Raw genomic sequence first — 23,608 nt, 5'->3', positions numbered from 1 at the left:
ATCTTTTCATGTGTTTGTTAGCCATCTAACATGTCTTCTTCAGAAAAATGTCTGTTTAGGTCTTTTCCCTACTTTTTGATTGGGTTGTTTGTTTTTCTAGTATTGAGTTGTATGAGCTGCTTGTATATTTTGGAAATTAATCCTTTGTCAGTTGTTTCATTTGCTATTATTTTCTCCCATTCTGAGGGTTGTCTTTTCACCTTGCTTACAGTTTCCTTTGCTGTGCAAAAGCTTTTAAGTTTAATCAGGTGCCACTTGTTTACTTTTGTTTTTATTTCCACTACTCTAGGAGGTGGGTCATAGAGGACCTTGCTTTGATTTATTTCATCGACTGTTCTGCCTAGATTTTCCTCTAAGGGTTCTATAGTTTCTGGTCCTACATTTAGGTCTTTAATCCATTTTGAGTTGACCTTTGTGTATGGTGTTAGGAAGTGTTCTAATTTCATTCTTTTACATGTAGCTGTCCAGTTTTCCCAGCACTATTTATTGAAGAAGGTGCCTTTGCCCCATTGTATATTCTTGCCTCCTTTGTAAAAAATAAGTTACCCATAGGTGCATGGGTCTATTTCTGGATTTCTATCTTGTTCCATTGGCCTATACTTCTGTTTTTGTGCCACTACCATACTGTCTTGATGACTGTAGCATTGTAGTATATTCTGAAGTCAAGAAGCTTGATTCTTCCAGCTCCATTCTTCTTTCTCAAGACTGCTTTGGTTACTCAGGGTCTTTTGTGTTTCCATATGAATTGTGACATTTTTTGTTCTAGTTCTGTGAAAAATGCCATTGGTAATTTGATAGGGATCACATTGAATCTGTAGATTGCATTTGGTAGTATAATCATTGTCACAATATTGTTTCTTCCTACCCAGGAACATGGAATATCTCTCCATCTGTTTATGTTGTCTTTGATTTCTTTCACTAGTGTCTTATAATTTTCTGTGTACAGTTATTTTGTCTCCTTAGGTAAGTTTATTCCTAGATATTTAGTTCTTTTTGTTGCAATGGTGAATGGGATTGATTCTTTAATTTCTTTTTCTGATTTTTCATTTTTAGTATATAGAAATGCAAGTGATTTCTGTGTATTGATTTTGTGTTCTGCAACTTTGCTGAATTCACTGATTAGCTTTAGTAATTTTCTGATACTATCTTTAGGGGTTTCTACATACAGTATCATGTCATCTGCAAACAGTGAGAGCTTTACTTCTTCTTTTCCGATCTGAATTCCTTTTATTTCTTTTTCTTTTCTGGATTGCTGTAGCTAGGACTTACAGAACTATGTTGAATAATAGTGACGAAGTGGACACCCTTGTCTTGTTTCTGAACTTAGGGGGAATGCTTTCAGGCTTTCACCACCGAGAATAATGTTTGCTGTAGGCTTATCTTATATGGCCTTTACTATGTTGAGGTAGGATCCTTCTATGCCCATTTTTTGAAGAGTTTTATCATAAATAGGGAGTTAAACATAAATGGGTGCTGAATTTTGTCAAAGGCTTTTTCTGCATCTATTGGGAGTATCATATGGCTTTTATCTTTCAATTCATTTATATGGTGTATCACATTAATTGATTTGTGTTTGTTGAAGAATTCTTGCATCCCTGGAATAAACCCAACTTGATCATGGTGTATGAGATTTTTGATGTGTTGCTGAATTCTGTTTGCTAAAATTTTGTTGAGGATTTTTACATCTATGTTCATCAGTGATATCAGCCTGTGTTTTTCTTTTTTGTGTTGTCTTTGTCTGGTTTTGGTATCAGGATGATGGTGATCTTGTAGAATGGGTTTGGAAGTGTTTCTTCCTCTGCAGTTTTTTGAAAGAGTTTTAGAAGGATAGGCACTAACTCTTCTCTAAATGTTTGATAGAATTCTCCTGTGAAGCCCTCTGGTCCTAGGCTTTTGTTTTTTGGGAGATTTTTTTTATCACAGCTTCACTTTTAGTGCTTGTATTTGGGTTGCTAATAATTTTTATTTCTCCCTGGTTCAGTCTTAGAAGACTGAACTCAGAATCTGTCCATTTCTTCCAGGTTATCTATTTTATTGCCATATAGTTGTTTATAATAGTCTCTTATAATCCTTTGTATTTCTGCATTGTCTGTTGTAACCTCTCCTTTTTCATTTCTAATTTTGTTGATTTGATTCTTCTCTTTTTTTCTTGATGAGTCTGGCTAAAGGTTTGTGAATTTTGTATATCTTCTCAAAGAACCAGCTTTTATTTATATTAATCTTTACTATTGTATCTTTCATTTCTTTTTTCAGTTATTTCTGCTCAGGTCTTTATGATTTCTGTCCTTCTATGAATTTGAGGGGTTTTTTGTTCTTCTTTTTCCAGTTGTTTTAGGTGTAAAGTTAGATCATCTATTCTACGTTTTTCTTGTTTCTTGAGATGGGATTGTATTGCTATAAACTTCCCTCTTAGAACTGCTTTTGCTGCATTACATAGGTTTTGAGTTGTCATGTTTTCATTGTCATTTGTTTCTAGAAATTTTTTTATTTCCCATTTAATTTCTTCAGTAACCTGTTGGTTATTTAGAAACGTGCTGTTTAATCTCCATGTGTGTGTGTTTCTTCTTACAGTTTTTTTTCTTGTAATTGACATCTAGTCTCATAGCATTGTGGTCAGAGAAGATGCTTGATATGATTTCAATTTTCTTAAATTTACTGAGGTTTGATTTGTGACCCGAGATATGGGCTATCTTAGAGAATATTCCATGTACACATGAAAGAAGGTGTGTTCTTCTGCATTTGGATGGACTGTCCTGAAGATATTGATGAGATCCATCTCATCTAATGTGTCATTTAAGACTTGTGTTTCCTTATTAACTTTCTGTTTTGTTGATCTGTCCATTGGTATGAGTTGGGTGTTAGAGTCTCCTACTATTATTGTGTTACTGTCAATGTCTCCTTTTATGTCTGTTAATGATTGTCTTATATACTGAGGTGCTCCAATGTTGGGTGCCTAGATATTTACAATTGTTACGTCTTCTTCTTGGATTGATCCCTTGATCATTATCTCTTATAATCTTCTTTATTTTAAGGTCTATTTTGTCTGATATGAAGATTGTTACTCCAGCTTTATTTTGCTTCCCATTTGTATGGATTGTATTTTTCCATTCTCTCACTTTCAGTCTATATGTGTCTTTAGGTCTGAAGTGGGTTTCTTGTAGACAGCATATATATGGATCTTATTTCTGTATCCATTCAGCCAGTCTGTTTTTTGGTTGGAGCATTTAATCCATTTACATTTAAAGTAATTATTGATTTATATGTTCCTATTGCTGTTTTCTTAATTGTTTGGGGTTGATTTTGTAGATCTTTTTTCTTCTCTTATATTTCTTGACTATATAAGTCTCTTTAACATTTGTTGTAAAGCTGGTTTGGTGGTACTGAATTCTCTTAACTTTAGCTTATCTGAAAAGCTTTTTATTTCCCCATCAATGTTGAAGACCCTTGCTGGGTATAATAATCTTGGTTGTAAAATTTTCACTCTCAGTACTTTAAATATATCCTGCCATTCCTTTCTGGCCTGCAGAGTTTCTACTGAAAGATCAGCTGTTAAGTGTATGGGGTTTCCATTGTATGTTACTTGTTGCTTCTCCTTTGCTGCTTTTAATATTATTTCTTTCTGTTTAGTCTTTGTTAGTTTGATTAGCATGTGTCTTGGTGTGTTTCTCCTTGGGTTTATCCTGTATGGGACTCTTTGTGCCTCTTGGACTTGATTGACTATTTCCTTTTCCATGTTGGGGAAATTGTCAACTATAATCTTCAAAAAATTTCCCATACCCTTTCTTTTTCTCTTCTTCTTCTGGGACCCCTATAATACGAATGTTGGTGCATTTGATTGATATTGTCCCAGAGGTCTCTGAGACTATCCTCAGTTCTTATCAATCATTTTACTTTATTCTGCTCTTCAGAAGTTATTTCCACCATTTTATCTTCCAGCTCACTGATATGTTCTTCTGCTTCAGATATTCTGCTGTTGATTCCTCCTGGAGTATTTTTAATTTCAGTAATTGTGTTGTTTGTCTCTTTATGTTTATTCTTTAATTCTTCTAGGTCTTTGTTAATTGATTCTTGCATTTTCGCCATTTTGTTTTCAAGGTTTTTAATCATATTTACTATCATTATTTTGAATTATTTTTCAGGTTTGCTATTTCCTCTTCATTTATTTGGACTTCGGTGTTTCTAGTTGGTTCCTTCATTTGTGTAGTATTTCTCTGTCTTTTCATTATTTTTTTTTTAACTTATTGTGTTTGGGGTCTCCTTTTCCTGGGTTTCAAGGAAAGCTGAATTCTTTCCTTGAAGAAGGTTGAATTCTTTCTTCCTTTTGGTTTCTGCACTCCTAAGGTTTGTGTAAGCTTCCTATAGGGTGAAATTTGTGCTGCGTTTTGTTTGTTTTTCCTCTGATGGGCAAGGTTGAGTGAGGTGGTACTCCTGTCTGCTGATTGGGTTTGTATTTTTTGTTCTGTTTGTTGTTTAGATCCTGGGCAGGGTGCTACTGATAGTTGGGTGATGCTGGGTCTTATATTCAAGTGATTTAATTTGTGTGGGTTCTCACTATTTGATACTCCCTAGGGTTAGTTCTCTGATAGTCTAGGGTCTTGGAGTCAGTGCTCCCACTCCAAAGGCTCAGGGCATGATCTCTGGTCAGGAATGAAGAGTCCACAAGTGGTTTGTTATGCCATTAAGTGAGATTAAAACAAATATCCAAAAATGAGAAACCAAAGATGAACCCCAGGCAAATGGTAGTTACAAAGTCAGGCCAATGACTGCCTGGCTTTCCTCCACGGGTATTTCCCACCATGATCTCCTCCCGCACACCACCTTGATCTTTCTCTCCACAGACAACAGAGGCCCTCCACAATCCCTAAACTCCAGCTCTCAGCTGCTGCGCCTTCCAGGGGACCAGCATCGGGGTATGTATGTCTACAGCAAGGATTGTCTGATTCTCATTCCATTTGGGCTGCCACAGGTCAGCTGTTTCACTCTCAGACTTAAATGTTTCTCCTCTGACTCAGACAATTGCCCCGATGTGGGTCTTGGACCTCTGCTTCAGTTTTCCCACCCACTGAGGAAAGGTCCAGTCCTACTAACGCTTATTTTTCCCCCTAGATCCTTCATCCTACCGAGTTTTGTGTGGTTCTATATATTCTTTTCCACTAGTCAGGCACTCCTGTCCACTCTCAGCTGGTGTTCTGTATGCACTTCAGTGTCTGAAGGTATATTTCTGATGTATCCATGGAGATGTACTCCACATCCACCTACTCCTCCACCATCTTGTTCTCCCCCTAGTTTCTTTATTTTTATTGGAGCATAGTTAATTTGCAATATTGTGTTTGTTAGTTTCAGGTGTACAGCAAAGTGAATCAGTTTTATATACACACACACACACACACATATACACATATATATCTACTCTGTTATTCTGTTATACATATATATGTATATGTGTATATATACATATATCCACTTTGTTATATTTATATATATGTATATATAACATGAATCATTTATATATACATATCCACTCTGTTTTAGATTCTTTTCCCATATAAGCCATTACAAAGTATTGAGTAGAGCTCCCTGTGCTCTTAGTAGGTCCTTATTAATTTTATGTTTTATATATAGTAGTGTGCATATGTCAGTCCAAATCTTCTAGTTTATCCCTCTCCCTCTTACCAACTAGTATTCATAAATTTGTTTTCTATATCTGTGATTCTGCTTCTGCTTTGTAAATGAATTCATTTGTATCATTTTTGTTTTATAGCATACCAGGAAATTCTAGTAGTTCCAGTAGCCCACACTTAATGACCATAGAATCTAGGTTTAAATTAACCAACCACCCCTATTGGGAGAAATGGAAGCCAACTCAATGGCTAGTTAGGTGATACAGTGCTTACAGACCAGCCTCCCCGGGTCTTACTTTAAATGTCTTACTAATGGGTTACACTATCAAAGTATTTAGGAGACTACATTTTCTTTTTATTTGCCAGTCACAGAGGATGAAGTGGTTGGATGGCATCATTGACTCAATGGACATGAGTTTGAGCAAACTCAATGAGATAGTAAAGGACAAGGAAACCTGTGAAGGACAGGGAAACCTGGAGTGCTGCAGTCCATGGGGTCGCAAAGAGTTGGACATGACTTAGCAACTGAACAACAAGAATAACAACAAATGTGGTTAGGATGTGGAACTTCCTCAACCAGAGATTGAACCTATGCCCCCTATAGTCGAAACACGGTCTCAACCACTGGACCACCAGAGAAGTTCTCGAGATCACATTCTAGTAGTTAATATCAATGAGTATAAAGCATTAAGTCAATATTTTTCATGTATAATGTTCATATAGAGTGGTAGATTGTGTGCACAGACACACTCTTCCATTAAATGGCAGAGAATGTACTTTAAGACACTTCCTTAAAATTTCAATACTTATTGCTCTATAGCTAGATGACTTTTTTAAAATGAATTTTACTTCCTAAGACAACACAATGGAACTTATTGTTTTGTGAAAGCAGGAATGACTCCTCTTCAGTCTCACAAATCTAAGAATACAATTTCTATGATCCTCCTTGCCCTCACTACTCTTCAAATAAAAATTTGTCCTCAAATATAATATTAAAGATTAAATAGTCAATGCTTATTTATTTGATTGTATATCTTTCATCACCTTGTTTATCAGTGTTGCCCATCTTCAATTTTAGGTATAGATCATACCTGAAGCTCACATCTGTGTATCTTATGTTGAGTACAACTGATACTTAGAATAAAGCTCAGAAAGATTATGAGCAGAGACCTAGAAGACTGTGATTTTCTGTGGCAGGTACCTCTCAACATGACAAAAGGGAAACAGAAGGTCATCATTCTACCTTTAGACAGACCTTATAATACTTCCATCATTCCCAGACAGGTAACAAATCCCTTTCCCCATTTCTGCTGGGATATTATGACTTGCTTATTACTTCTTTTTTATAGGCCATTGATTTTTCTTACGCACTTCATGTCATCATTATTGTCTGAGAAATGTTAATGCAACCTCATTATTGTAAACTTTTATTTTGGCTTTTATGATTTTTTTTTATCCAAACAAATATTGAGATTCAGGAATCCTTAACTCTTGGCCTGCTCTTCCATTTACTGTTCGTCTGACTTTACGCATATTGCTTCCCCTTCTAGGCCTTAATGAAACTGGAGCCTATTATACAGAGTGAAGTAAGCCAGAAAGAAAAACACCAATACAGTATACTAACATATATATATATATATATATATATATATATATATATATATATATGGAATTTAGAAAGATGGTAACAATAACCCTGTGTATGAGACAGCAAAAAAGACACTGATGTATAGAACAGTCTTTTGGACTCTGTGGGAGAGGGAGAGGGTGGGATGATTTGGGAGAATGGCATTGAAACATGTATAATATCATATATGAAATGAGTTGCCAGTCCAGGTTCGATGCACGATACTGGATGCTTGGGGCTGGTGCACTGGGACGACCCAGAGGGATGGTATGGGGAGGGAGGAGGGAGGAGGGTTCAGGATGGGGAACACTTGTATACCTGTGGCGGATTCATGTTGATATATGGCAAAACCAATAAAATATTGTAAAGTTAAAAAATAAAATAAAATTTTTTAAAAAATCCTAAAAATAAATAAATAAATAATATAAAAGGAATAGATGGATATAAATGTTCAATTACAACACTCTCTAAATTCATGAAGTCTTTTCAGTTGGATTAAACCACTTGTACTTTTCTGCAAAGTTTAACATGCTGTCTACAAAATGAGAAGTGTTTAAAATTGTGATTAACTTAATCATTATCTGATGTTTTCCTTACTTGAAGGTATTTCATTTAGATGCTGAATCGTATTCTATTTTTAAAAATAATATACGGATATTTTTGGCAGTGTGACTACTTTACCCTTTTGCACTTCTTTGATTTACACTATATTATACTAGATTTCTAACCACTTTAAGTTCACTTTGCTGGCTTCTCATCTAGCCTTTTCCCAACTTCCTCAGGGCTCTGCTCAAGATCTGATTTTTGACTCACATTATACAATCCTCATAAACAGTCCTGTCCGCAGACATGGCTTCAGATACCATCTATACTCTTGTGTGTGCATGACCTTGTACTTGGTCACTCAGTTGTGTCTGACTCTTGCAACTCTATGGACTATAGCCTGCCAGGCTCCTCTGTCCATGCAGATTCTCCAGGCAAGAATACTGGAGTGGGTTGCCATGCCCTCCTCCAGGGGATCTTCCCAACCCAGGAATCGAACCCAGGTATCCTGCATTCCAGACAGAGTCTTTACTGTCTGAAGCACCACAGCTAATTAACATCTCCAGCTCATACAACTTCAAAGCTGTATCCCTTCTGTTCAGCTGCTTAATTGATATCTTTAATAAATGTCGTATGAGCACCTCAAATGCTATAAATCTGATATTGAATTCATCATGTTTCCCCAGTATTCTCATGTTTCCTATTTTTGTTAAATGTTACCATCATTCACCCAATTGCCAAGCCACAAATGAAGTCATCTTTAAGTCTTCCCATTCTCCATTTCTGCATTCAAGACATTAATTGACATTAATTGTAACAATGAGAAGTTTAAACCTAAATAGCTTTCCTTTTTTAAATAGCATAACAGGTCTCTGTGGACAAAAGTGAAAGTGAAGTCGCTCAGTCGTGTTCAACTCTTTGAGATCCCGTGGACTGTAGGCCACCAGGCTCCTGTATCCATGGGATTTCCCAGGCAAGAATACTGGAGTGGGTTACCATTTCCTTCTCCAGGGGATCTTCCCGACCCAGGGATCAAACCCAAGTCTCCAGGTTCGTCTACAGGCAGACGCTTTAACCTCTGAGCCACCAGGGAAGCCTGTCATCCCAAATTGAACACAAGGTTTGGTTCATACAAGAACCAGTCCATGAATTCATCTTGCAAAAGTAGAGCTAACATTTACAGAGTATACTCTTCTCTAAATTTTAAACTTACTTCCACACTAAAATCAGTGAGAGGATCTAAGTGAATTCTCATCCTGTTAATTGGCTGCATTTTCTTTAGTAAGTTTAATATGAATACACTTCAATCCAACCAAAAATATTCTTTTCATTGTGTTCAGATTAAAACAATAAATGATACACATTTTGATCTTGATTGTTTTAAATAAAGAATCTAGAAATAGATCCTATGAAATTTAGCTTTGTGCTAAATAAGAGAATTATGAAAAAAATTCACTTTTTAACTTATAACATTCAATTTCCTTCAAGCATATGAAACCACTGATTTGTTACCCCCATTGATCTATCCTGTGTCAATTGACTGTAAAAATTTTAAAGCAGAAATAGGAAGTTCTGGACTCTTTACAGTCTCCCTTTATTTTTGTTTGAAGTTTTGGTTTCTTTCTACCATAAGTAAAGGAACCTCATCAGAAAAATACTGACAAAGAAACATGCATGAAAATTTTTCTTTCTAAACTTTACAAAGGTAGATACTTTATAAATATTAACTTCTTTTAGCCTCAAAATAAGCCTATAAAATAGATAGGTGTATAAAATCTGTAAAATGGAATACTGCCCATTTTACAGAGGAAGAAACTGATGCTCAGAGAGGTAAGTTGCCTGAGACCACAGAGACCATAAATGGTCCAGCTGGGATCCAAACCCAGGCCATGCAGCAGTAGAATGCATGTATTTCATCAGAATGTCACATTTTTTAAACCTGAGTTAAATCAGACTTCAAACTCAAATGGCACCTGTTATAGTTCTTGGGAATTTTTCAGGATAGTCAATTTATTTTATGTGAATTTTCAGATGTATAGTGAAGCACTATAAAAATCTTCACAACCTGTATGCAAATTCCTCCTGCACAATCTCCTTCCTTCCATTAGGTGCAGGAGAAATGCTTTCCCCTCTTTCCAAGTATCTGTCAGAAATTAGTTCCTACAAGATATACTTCTGTCTTAAATTTAATCTCAGCAAGATCAAGGTGATATTCAAAGATGAGAACATTATTTAGAAGTGGCTCAGGACATACTAGCACTAGATATGAAATGTGATTGAGCTTTCTGAACAGACTCACAAAGAACAGAAATTGCATCCTAAAACACAGAAACACTTGGGAATATAGAAAATGCACATTAACAATTCACAAAGAAGTCTGTCACACTATATAAAATGTTCATAGCCAGAACCTGGCCAGGTGGCCTTAAGGGAATTTGGGGAACATTGTTATAAACATCAGGTGTGTTTAGTCTATGAAAGACACCAATACAAGAAGGCGATTATATGAAGGCGATTATTCTAACTATGTTTTTAATGTCAACATATATCCAACATCAAATGAATCTTAGGGACAATGTTCCAATTTTCAACATTATTTCTGATCCTTAATCAGTTATTTTGGATTTCTCTATGCCACTGTACATGGACAAAGGAGCCTGGTGGACTACAGTCCATGGGGGGATAAAGAGTCAGACATGACTGAGCACAGCAGAGCACATGCCCCTGTACGGAAGTCAGGATTACCTTGTAAAACATAAGCAAGGTCACCACTTAAGTAATTTGATCAATTAAGTAATTTTATTAATTTGATTAATACTATGCTGAGGGAAGCAAATAGGTGGAATATAATTTCACATACGCATTTAAGGGGCTTCCCTGGTGGCTCAGATGGTAAAGAATCTGTCTGTAATGTGGGAGGCCTAGGTTCAACCCCTAGGTCAGGAAGATGCTCTGGAGAAGGGAATGGCAACCCACTCCAGTATTCTTACCTGCAGAAACCCATAGACAGAGGACCCTGGCTGACTACAGCCCATGGGGTCACAAAGAGTTGGATACAGCTGAGTGAGTAACAGTACACATTTAAAACAGACAAAAATAATAATAAAATATTAAATAAAAATCCTGGGATGTCTCTGTAGGTTTATACAAACTGAAAAGATAGAATTATGTGAAATTTTATTTAGTTTAACATTCCATGTAGTCAAAGTTTTTGCTAAATAAAGTTAACCAGTGACCTCATAGGGCTTCCCTAGTGGCTCAGATGGTAAAGAGTCTGCCTGCAGTGCGGGAGACCCAGGTTCCATCCCTGGGTCAGGAAGATTCCCTGGAGAAGAAAACATCAACCCACTCCAGTATTCTTGCCTGGAAAACCCTGTGGATGGAGAAGCCTGGCAGGCTACAGTGCATGGGGTCACAAAGAGCCAGACATGACTGAGCGACTTCACTTTCAGAGACCTCATATATATTTATTCTCTATCAAATAAATGTTCAAAAGTCAAATGAAGCTCCTTGAGTTCTTCACTGAGTATGTCTTACAAAATGGCCTCATGACTGATGGGTAAGGCTGGACCCTCCTGCTATTCCAGCTGCCTACCAGAAGGAAGCCTACCATCACTTATTAAATGTCACTCCTGTGGTTCCTGAAACTTCCACCATGTGGTTGGTGACTCCTTGAGTTACAGAAAAAGGCTAGACATTTTTTCCAATGTATAAGGGCTTCGGAACAGTGGAATAAGCTAGTAATCACAAAAGAAGATTTGACTAAATTGAGCTGAATTTAGCTCAGATACCTTTCTAGAGATAATTTTAAATGATACTTAATTTCAATGACGTGTTCTGACCATTGGGAATTATTTCAGTCATCATAAACCGGCCTCTGTTCAGTAGCTTTGCTGGTTATTTATCCACACATCTTTTATAGAACCAATCACTTATATTGTGATCTTTCTGGAAGCAAGCTCTTCTGTGATCTAATCATACCCTCTGAGAGAAGGAGTAAATTTAGCAGATTATGAGGGGAAAAGATTGATGCATGATCTAAATGTGTGAAGTTTATTTGCCCTTTTAGATCATTCAGAAAGGAGGGACAACATTGAATAGTGGTTAAGAGAGCAGACTTTCTATAAAAAGAGGTGATTATAATAGTGTTTGCCCCTTAGGATTATAGTCAGTGGTAATTGAGTAAACATATAAAAGTTCATAAAACAGGGCCTGATACATAAAAGTTAACTAATAATGTTATTCATTATCATTATTTTTATCCAAATGGAGGCACTCAGGAAGTTTTAAATGGGTTCCAAAGCTCAGTAGAGAAGTAAGGGCCAGAGAAAGGAATTTGGGAAATATCATCATACTGGACAATACTTCTCAATCGTGGTTGTGCATTACAATTATCCAGAAGCATTAGAAAATGCCCTGCCTCGGCTCTTCCCTTGGTGAGTCCAGTGTACAGCTCACAGTGAGAATACCGGTAGACAGAGGCGGTAAATGGAACCATACGTCAGGTGCCGTCACCCTGGGAGAGTCAGCAGAATGAGAGGAGGTCTTAAGGTTCAAGGCTTCCAGACCAAACTCATCATCTTTCTAGCATGATGAGCTCTAGCTCCATATTCTGTCATTTTACCTATGCCAGGACTGTGGGCAAACGTCAACCACAGTATCACGGAAAAATGTAAAGATGCTAGACTCTGTTGCTCTGTCCTTCCTGTAATGAGTCATAGAGGAACAGGACGATGTCATGGGGAAACCAATTACCCTTCTCACTGCCAGTCATGCTGAGGTAGAAGTCAAGCAGTCCTGGAGAACCCTGCATTGGAGCAGATTCTGGGTGTGATGCCTCTGTCAGAGGTGAGCTGCCCCTGGACATGTGGAAGCAACTGAAACCTCTAGCTGGAAACAGCAGAGGTGACAGAACCTCCAGCCTCAAAGTGGTCCATTTATGTCCTGGGCTCACAAGCAAATGGATAGAGGAATGATAAACAGCCCTTTGTCTATGAGAATAACAGAGCACCCTCTTCACATTTAAAGGGAGTTGTTGATGCCAACAGATTTTTGAATGGCCCTGTGGCTCAGCAGTAAAGAATCCACCTACTAATGCAGGAGGCCCAGGTTTGATCCCCCCTGAAGAAGGAAATGGCACCCCACTCCAGTGTTCTTGCCTGGAAAACCCCACAGACAGAGGACCCTAGTGGGCTGCAGTCCACGGGGTTGCAGAGAGTCAGAAACGACTGAGTGATTGGCCCCCTAGGTGGAAGTGACAGATCTGGGCTTCTTGAAGGACAGTTCCAAGAAGGTCAATAGGATACAAGCCAACCGTGACATGGAGCCATCAGCACTGAGCATAACAGAGAAAGGAGACTTCCTCTTCAGTGCCCATCCCCTTCCACAGGTGGATGAAATTATAGGTTATCTGTCTCAGCACTTTCTTTGGAGGCCAGAGACCTTCCTGCTGTATTATAGGAAGTGTACTGCACCTCTTGTCAACAGAAACAACTAAAGAACCATCATTAATTCACAAAGACCACTGTCGTTTAGGCAGCTTTACATAACTCTGTATCTATCATTTATGTCAAAGAAACAAGACTCAGCTAGGCAGAACTAGGTTCTAAATACAGACTGGCATATACACACCATATAACATAGATAACTAATAAGAACCTATTAGCACAGGGAACTCAACTCAATATTCTATAATGATCTATATGGGAAAAGAACCTGAAAAAGAGTGGAAACAAGTATAACTGATTCAGTCTGCTGTACAGCGGAAACTAATATGACACTGTAAATCAACTATACTCCAATAAAAATTAAGTTTAAAATAATAAAATAAATATGTCTAAAATTAGTATTTCCCACTATAGCACAGGGTATGTTTGGGAAAAAAATAAATAAATACTGTCTGGTTTGGTTAACTGTTCAATAAACACAGAACATAAATTTGAAATAACACTAAAAAAAATGATTCGGAGGATTACTTTCTGCCTAGAGTTTCAAGGAAAACAGTTGAAACTAAATATAGTAAACAGTGAAGGGAGTGATCATATAGCATCAGTGATTTTTGAACAACTCACCATTCCATTCCACAGACAAGTCATGTGATGCCAGTACAATACACCCCACCCTGCTGCGGGCTCTAGGAACTTGACAGTCAAGGAAAGTGACAAAGTATTTGCCCTCATGGAGCTTAAATTATAGTGGAGAGTGGCAGAAAACAAACCAACAATCTCTTACGTCTGGTGGTGATAAATACTATAACGAAGGGCTTCCCTGGTGGCTCAGTGGTAAAGAATCCTCCTGCCAGTATAGGAGATGTATGTTCGATCCCTGGTCGGGGAAGATCCCACATGCTGCAACTAAGCCTGAGGACAACAAGTTCTGAGCCTGTGCTCAGCAGCCTGGGACCCACAACTACTGAGCCCACGTGTTGCAGCTACTGAACCCCCCTTGCCATAGAGCCTGTGCTCTGCAACAAAAGAAACCACTACAATAAGAAACCTGTGCAGCACAGCTAGAGAGTAGTCCCTGCTCACTGCAACCAGAGAAAGTCCGTGCAACTATGAAAACCTAGAAGAGTGAGAACTAAATAAATAAAAATAAAATATTTTTAAACTGTAATAAAGAAATATGAAGAAGAATAAGAAAGAAACAAGATGTTGGTGGGAGCAGAGGTGTCCTGGTGAATATGGGACTATTTGATGCTGAGGAAACTTTGACATTTGACTTGTGCCCAGCTCTTTACGATCCCAAGGACTACAGTCCTCCAGGCTCCTCTGTCCATGGATTTCCTAGGCAAGAATACTGGAGTGGGTTGCCATATCCTCCTCCAGGGGATCTTAGACAATATGTCAAATTTTTGAACCTTTGGACATTTGACCCGAGGCAGTAAGGAGTGAGATCTGTGGATGTCTGGAGCAGGGGAAGGAAGAATGAAACTAAAGTCCTCGAGAACAGAAAGAAGGGCTCCAAACCCCTGTTTGCCTCATTTTGGATTCTGACTGCCTACCTGCTTTTCTTACATGAATGTCTACATTATTAATGAAAGGATTTGTTTTGTGTTTTGTCTTGTTTTTGGTAGATAAGATTTTTCACAACATGGGGTCTTTGGGAACAAGATAAAAGGGGAAAAGAAAGTCCTCTCCATCTTCTTTGTCCTCTAGAAAGATTAGAGCTAAAATAACTGTTTAACACATCCACCACCACCATTCTTGTCTCCTAAGCCCTACTATCATTTTTTAGTAGACCAATTTTCTCTTTTATTGTCTGTCGACTGAGAATATATGGGAGCAGCCCTTTATTGTTCTATGAAACATCCCCTGCAGTGTGGGAGAGTCGTGTTTTTCTTCCTGCACTTCTAATTATGAAAGGGAACCTGGACACAGCATGATTGAGGTTATCAAACAGCTGTGATGAACACTTTTTCTGATACTTGAATTCATTAAAAAGCATACTTTGCTCCTTTCTGGGTAATAGCTTTCTAAAGTTTCCATAACACAATGATCTTCTGACCAGCTTGATAGTTTCCTATGTGCAAAAACTCTTTTTTTTTCCTCAACATTTTTGAATAGCAGCCCAAAGTTATATGACTTTCTGGATGTTTGAAAGGACATAAAACACCTCAGAGAAAATTGTGTCTTAGTTAGAGCCTCTGTGAAGTCAGCAAGAGTTTCAACTTTACTGGTATCTTTCCAAATTGGTAATATTAGAAATCTGATTTTTTTTTATTGTATCATTGTAGGTCTTACTCTTGATATTCTCTCTGTTCAATCTAGCTCAATCTAACTTCATAATTTACAACTCTCCTAAAAATAAAAAGCAAAGGAAAGCTAGCCGCAAGTACTGTCAGGTAGAGTATTCATTTTGCCTTTAAGGAAGCAAGATTCTAGAGCATATAAAAATGGTGCTATCAAAGGGAAGCAATGTGGTCTTGAATTCAACCTTGATACAGTTATTGAACTTAAACAGGGCCAGTTTTAACCCATGAGAATGTTGGTAAAATCAGGCAGTATTATGTGATATGAGTCATAAGACACCAGGAGCGTCCCTGCTTAAAATACTAATCTTTTCACAGGTGCTCCAATAGTGGACCCATTCCTTTGGGTTAAATATTACTGAATCCCCCCAGTTTTCCTTAAGCACGATTTCTAGAAGGGCACACTTGTGAAACATGGATTATTTTCACTTGAGTTTCGACAACACATTTCTCATATTCTTGAGTAATGAGGGTGCAGAAAAATAAACAAAATGCTAGAAAAGGACATAAAGTCCTGGAAAATGATGGCTAAACCACACTAAACACATTTCTTCCGTGTATGTCCTCGAGGCAGTCCTATGTGCAACAGCAAATGGTTAAAGGAACAAAAGTGGGTCATTTGTAGTGATGTGAATGGACCTAGAGTCTGTCATACAGGGTGAAGTAAGTCAAAAAGAGAAAAACAAACACTGTACATTAGTACATATATATACGAATCTAGAAAAATGACCCAGATATGGAATCTAGAAAAATGACCCAGATGAACTTATTTGCAGGGCAGGAAGAGAGAGGCAGACAAAGAGAACAGACTGCGGACACAGAGAGGGAAGGGAAGGGTCGAACACGCTGGGAGAGTAGCACTGACGTTTATACACAGCCATGTGTAACACAGATGGCTAGTGGGAAGCTCCTGCATAGCGCAGGGAACCCATCCCAGTGCTCTGTGATGACCTGGAGGGCTGGGATGGGAGGGAGGGGAGGGAGGTCTACGAGGGAGAGGAGATATATATATATATATATATATATATATATATATATATATATATATTACATATAACCGATTCACTTTGTTGTGCAGCAGAAAATAAGACAGTATTGTAAAAAGCAACTCTAATCCAATAAAAATAAATACATTTAAAAAAGAAAATTACCTTAAGAAAAGCAAATGGTTAAAATTCTTGCCACTGTCCAACCTTACCGTGACCAAAAAGGATGAGAGAAGGCAAGCAGATACCTGGTAAACGGGTTCCTCTTTGAGAAATACAGACACAGGGTCAACATCCAGCCATTTTCATCAAATTCAACCTGAACAGAACACCCACCTGGATGGTTTCAGACTACAGTAATTTTAAATGCACGTTTTATATCTTCTCTGACACAAAAGAGCACTGTAATAAAAAGGTGACTATTTGCCACTTGCAGGCAAGTGAAAAGGAGAAAATTACTCCAACCTGGCAGAACAGGTTTTTGTTGTTTTTTTTTTTTTTTCAAAATAATATTAGCATAGCTGCATTAAAGGGGGCAACAATTCAAGGGTCTAAATCCCAAAGAATAAAAGTTAGGTTGTGCAACATAAATGTAATAATAATTGCACATAAGCATGGAAGTCTTCATAGCATAATTTTTTTTTTTTGCTTTTTTTTTGTTCACACCATGTGTCAGCAGAAGAGATTATTATCATCATTTCTGCAGCCTTCTTCATTATCCAAATGCTTTATAGACATTGATTAGTTAACTGCACAATCCCAGCTAGAAAGGTCAGTGTGATTAACCTGAAGGCAGAGCCAGAGTGCCACGAGGTTAAGTGATTCATCCTTTCCTCTGAGGAGATGAGTGGAGGACAAGCTCTCACCTCTAGAGTTCTTCTGTCTGAAGCTGTTCCTCTTCTAGTTGACATATGCAACAATGAAAATGCTTTTTCTTCCCTTGCACAACTTATGTCAGAAAAGACTGGAGGTTGCACACACTAATTACTAAAGAATGAAATGTTATCCTGGCGAGAATCTTTGTTCAATTGGAATAAGTACATTTAGGGAAATTTTCCAATCGACAGAAAATGGAGGCGTTATAGATTAGAGTCTTTACATCTTCACACAACAAGTATGTATTGAAACCACGTCATCCCCAGAAAAATATTCTAGGCTCCAGGGATCTCAAGGTGAATTCGAGAGACAAGGTTCTGTTTTCATGGAACTTAGTTTCTCAGAGCGGTGGGACTACAATAAAAAAAAAAAAAAAACAAAAAAAAAAACGAAAGAAACAAGAATAATAACACATGGTGGAAAAGGACACGGCGAGAATTGACACAGGATGATGCTGTAACTGTGCCCAGGGAATTTTTAGATGGGGTAGTCAGGGAAGGCATCTCTGAGAGGTAGCATTGAGAGGGAATGATAAGAAGGAACTAATGATGGAAAGAAGAAACCAAAGAGCATTCTGGGAAGAAATATAAGCTAAAGGAAAAGTCTTAAAGTAGAAATGAAACAGGTGTGTCCAAGGAACTGGTTTCGCAAAACGTTACTTGGGCAGTTATTTGGGGGCGGGGGAGTAGAAGGAGGGAAACCAGTTTGCAGGCTCTTGCAGTGGTCCAGGTGAGAAAGGATATGACCTAAACCAAAATGACAATCATAATGGCAGAGATAACTGGGTGAAATTGCTGAGGTTTTGATGGTAGAGTTCAAAGGATTTGCTAATAGATATGGGAAATGTGGGGGCTTCCCCACTGGCTCAGACGGTAAAGAATCTGCCTGCAATGAGGGAGACCTGGATTCCATCCCTGTGGTCGGAAAGATCCCCTGGAGAAAGGAATGGCAACCAACTCAAGTATTCTTGCCTGGAGAATTCCATGGACACAGGAGCCTGCAGGGTTACAGTCCATGGGGTCGCAAAGAGTCAGACATGATTGAAGCAACTTAGCACATACGTTGGAAGAATAATTGCAGGACCATACTGAAATTCATGTCCTTGATTTCTACTCTGACTGTACAGAAATGGACTAGACCCAGGAATTTGCATTTAACATATGCTACCCGGGTGATTCTTCTGTTCTAAAAAGTTTGAGAAGAACTGGATTATGATGTGAAAAACTTCAGGCATTTATAATAACCCAAATATTTCTAACCCAATAGTGTTAACATGTCTGTTAGAGAGACACAGTTGCAAAAGACTATGGGGATGAGAGCAGTAGCACATTAAAAATGCAGTTGTGATTGATTTGGGAGATTTCCTCACTGCTTAAGCTGCTGCTGCTGTTGCTGCTAAGTCACTTCAGTCATGTCCAACTCTGTGCGACCCCATAAGATGGCAGCCCATCAGGCTCCCCAGTCCTTGGGATTCTCCAGGCAAGAACACTGGAGTGGCTTGCCATTTCCTTCTCCAATGCATGAAAGTGAAAAGTGAAAGTGAAGTCGCTCAGTCGTGTCTGACTCTTAGCGACCCCATGGACTACAACCTACCAGGCTCCTCCGTCCAAAGGATTTTCCATGCAAGAGTACTGAGTGGGGTGCCATCACCTTCTCCATTACTGCTTAAGAGAAGCCCCAAATTGCCTCCAATCTCTTAAATTTCCTTTATTCATTTAATCACTTGACACTGAGTGTTTCCTATATTCCTGGTCCTCCGTTAAGCTTTGGAATTGCAAAGGTGAACGGAGGATTATATTAGACACATAAGTCAATTTGCTGTCATACCCAGCTTCAAGCGTACCAGTCTCTCCCTGAGTCCTTGGGAACCAAAGGCCATATGACACACTCCCATTCCCCAAGCTTCTACTGAATGGATCAGAACTGGACACCTGCCATAAGGACAGTCGATCAATTGACCAAATGTTCTCTCTCTGGAATTAATAGAAGGAAGCATAATGACTGTAGTCAGTAAATTATTGTATATGACTGCATGAATTTTGACTTTATATCACAGTGATGGTCACAGCATCTTTCTAGCCAAGTCCTTAGATCTTAGTTTACATTTATCTTAGTCACTCCCTAAAAAAGACTTTGCTGCTCTCCTAGGCTGTATAAGATTTTACAGACTTTTTTTTTTTTTTGGTGTGATGCATTTCTCAGGGCTTCCCAAGGGACTCAGCAGGTTAAAGAATCTGCCTGACAATGCAGGAGACGGGGGTTCTATCCCTGAGTCAGGAAGATCCCCTGGAGTAGGAAATGTAAACCACTCCAGTATTCTTGCCTGGGAAACCCCATGGACAGAGGAGTCTGGTTAGCTATAGTCCATGGGGTCACAAAGAGTTGGACACAACTGAGCGACTGAGTGCATATGCATTTCCCAAGTGAGACTACCTTTTGTTAAACCTTAGATTTCAAACATTTACTAATAATTCCCTTTCATTTTTCTACCTGAAGAAACAGGAGTTGTTTTTAATCCTATACTGTCCATATTTCCTCTGTGTGTGTGTGTGTGTGTGTGTGTGTGTGTGGCATGCCAATTCTTTACCACTAGCACCACTCAGGAAGCCCTATTCTTCCAGATATATATCCAAAAGAATTAAAAACAGGATCTTGAAGAGATATTTGTTCACCTATGTTCATAGCAGCATTATTCAAAACAGCAAAAAGTGTAAGAAATTCAAATGCCCATTGACAGATAAATGAATAAACAAAGTGTGGCCTATACAAGCAACATGATATTATCCAACCCTAAAAAAAAAAAAAAGAAAATCCTGGTACCAGCTGCAACATAGATACACCTTGAGGACATCATGCTAAGTGAGATAAGCCAGTCACAAAATGACAAATGCTGTATGGATCTACTTATTTGAGATAAATAAAGTAGTCAAATTCATAGAGAAAGAAAGTGGAATGGTAGTTGCTAGGAGCTGGGGAGAGGAGGAAATTGAGAGTTATTATTTAATGGGTATAGAGCTTCAGCTTTACATGTTGAAAATGTTCAGCCAATTGGTTATACAACATTGTGGGTATACATAACACTATTAAACTGTAAACTGAAAAAGGGTTAAGATGGAAAATTTGAAGTCATGTATTTTGCCATGACTAAGAATTAAAACAGAAAGGCATGAATTTTAACAAAGATCCTAAGTGATTAAGATATAAATGAGGAAATATACTTTGAGAATTCAGTTCAGTTCATTCGCTCAGTTGTGTCTGACTCTTTGTGACCCCATGAATCGCAGCACGCCAGGCCTCCCTATCCATCACCATCTTCCGGAGTTCACTCAGACTCACGTCCATCGAGTCAGTGATGCCATCCAGCCATCTTATCCTCTGTCGTCCCCTTCTCCTCCTGCCCCCAATCCCTCCCAGCATCAGAGTCTTTTCCAATAAGTCAACTCTTCACATGAGGTGGCCAAAGTACTGGAGTTTCAGCTTTAACATCATTCCTTCAAATGAACACCCAGGACTGATCTCCTTCAGAATGGACTGGTTGGATCTCCTTGCAGTCCAAGGGACTCTCAAGAGTCTTCTCCAATACCACAGTTCAAAAGCATCAATTCTTCAGCATTCAGCTTTCTTCACAGTCCTACTCTCACGTCCATGCTATAATCAGGGTCTTCCCCAATTCAGTCTAATGCAACCTAACTGGTCTCATGGATTCTCTCTGCCTCCATTAGCATTATTTTTTATTTATTTGTTTTAATTTTTTGGCCATGCTGTATAGTATGTGGAATCTTAGTTCCCCAATTAGGAATTAAACCCACACCCACTGTATTGGCTGCACGGAGTCTTAACCACTGGACCACAAAGGTCCATTATCATTGTGACTGACTTAATTTAGACTTCATTACCTACCAGCTCAGAGAAGGCAATGGCACCCCACTCCAGCACTCTTGCCTGGAAAATCCCATGGATGGAGGAGCCTGGTGGGCTGCAGTCCATGGGGTCGCTAAGAGTCAGACACGACTGAGCGACTTCACTTTCACTTTTCACTTTCATGCATTGGAGAAGGAAATGGCAAGCCACTCCAGTGTTCTTGCCTGGAGAATCCCAGGGATGGGGGAGCCTGATGGGCTGCCATCTTATGGGGTCGCACAGAGTCGGACACGACTGAAGTAACTTAGCAACAGCAGCAGCACCTACCAGCTGGATTCCAGTATCCACAGATATCTTTTTTCTCATTTCTGTCCCTCTCTGACTTAATCTACCCTGCAGTTTAATCCCAATATTATCTTCCCAAAGTAAGGATTTTTGATTAATAGATGGAACATGAATCTTAGAGAAGAGTGGAAAAGAATGAAAGAAAATAGAAACAAATGAAAGAATATATGAAAAATGGTCAAATGATGACAAAAGATATTAGAATTTACTATGGTGATATCAGAATTATAGATTTGAATTCTATTTCTCCCGTTTTTTAATCTCCTTGAACTTGAAGTCTATTATTTACTATGACTTACAAGAGAATCCTCTGTATTTACTTCTCCCTATGTAATATAATAAAATTCAAACACTTCTACCCCTGATAGATGTGCCTCAAGTCTTCCACTCATGTACCTCCCCATGTTTACCAAAGTCCCATTTTTCTTGACCTGCTGCTGCTGCTGCTGCTGCTAAGTCGCTTCAGTCATGTCCAACTCTGTGCAACCCCATAGATTGCAGCCCACCAGGCTCCCCCGTCCCTGGGATTCTCCAGGCAAGAACACTGAAGTGGGTTGCCATTTCCTCCTCCAATGCATGAAAGTGAAAGGTGAAAGTGAAGTCGCTCAGTCGTGTCCGATTCTTAGCGACCCCATGGACTGCAGCCTACCAGGCTCCTCCATCCATGGGATTTTCCAAGCAAGAGTACTGGAGTGGGGTGCCATTGCCTTCCCCTTTCTTAACCTAGTATTCCCCAAATATCAGGGAAATTATCAAGGAAATAACAAAAAATAAGAAAAGTCATAGGAATTTTGCATCGGCAAGCGTAAGGCAGCAGTCCCCGACTTTTTGGCACCGGGGGTTGGTTTTGTGGAAGACAATGTTTTCACAGACATTGGTGGGTGGTGGAAATAGTTTCAGGGTGATTCAAGTACAGTAGGGCTCACACTTCGATGAGAATCTAACCCCACCACTGATTGGACATGAGGTGGAACTCAGACAGTAATGCCTGTGATGGGGGAGCAGCTGTAAATACAGATATTTAGAGCTTGCTCACCCACCACTCACTTCCTACTGTGCAGCCTGGTTCCTAACAGGACAAGGACCAGTACAAACACATGGCCTAGGGGTTGGGGCAGTTTAGCAGTGCCAGTGGAGGGATTCTAAAACAGGATTGTCTAAACCACAGCACATAGCAGCTCTGAGTTACGGACTATGAAGATGATGAAGGAAAAGAAGATGAACTAGTGTGAAGTTTAGAGAATGTCTTAGCTTGGTTCTGCCAAAACAAAATACCAGAGACTGGATGGCTTTAAAAAAAGAAATTTAATACACAGTTCTGGAGGCTGGGAGTCTGATAGAGGGTGCCAGCATTGTTGGGGTCTAGTGAGAGCTCTCTTCTTGGCTTGCAGAGGACCCACCTTCTCAGGCTCAGGTCTCTTCCTCTTATAAGGCAGTAATCCCATCATAGGGGGATTTAGATGAGGTTTCATGACCTCATCTAAACATAATTACCTCCCAAAGATCTCCAAATATCATCACCTTGGAGATCAGAGCTTCAAAACACAAATTTTTATTTTGAAGGGGATGCCATTCAATCCTTACAGAAAGGAATACAGAGGGAAGAGGTTAAAAGGGAATGTTAAGTCAACAGTGGTTGTCATTGCCCTGACTGTTTTCTGTTATTGGACTGAATTGCATAGCCAGAGGATAGTGACTTGCATGTTGTTTAAACTAGTCTAATTTTTCTCAGCCCTCACCTGGACTAAAAATACTGATGATTCAAATCTCCTCCATTGGCACTGCTGAAGTGACTTGTTCATGAGTCAAATGTCCTATGAGAAGGGTAACGCTAAGCAATTGATCCTTCTCTGTCAGTCAGATAACTCACTCTGTGGGGTAGGGTTGTAAGCAGCTTGTAGATATGTCATTGTGAAGAATTGATAGCTGAAAGTGGCCGAGGAGTAGGAGTAACAACCATCTCTCATTGCACAGGTAAATATTGTGAAAGGTGGACTGA

This window comes from Bubalus kerabau, chromosome 8 (assembly GCF_029407905.1).
Source record: "Bubalus kerabau isolate K-KA32 ecotype Philippines breed swamp buffalo chromosome 8, PCC_UOA_SB_1v2, whole genome shotgun sequence".
NCBI classification, from domain to species: Eukaryota; Metazoa; Chordata; class Mammalia; order Artiodactyla; family Bovidae; genus Bubalus; species Bubalus kerabau.
This window is presented reverse-complemented; position numbering follows the sequence as displayed.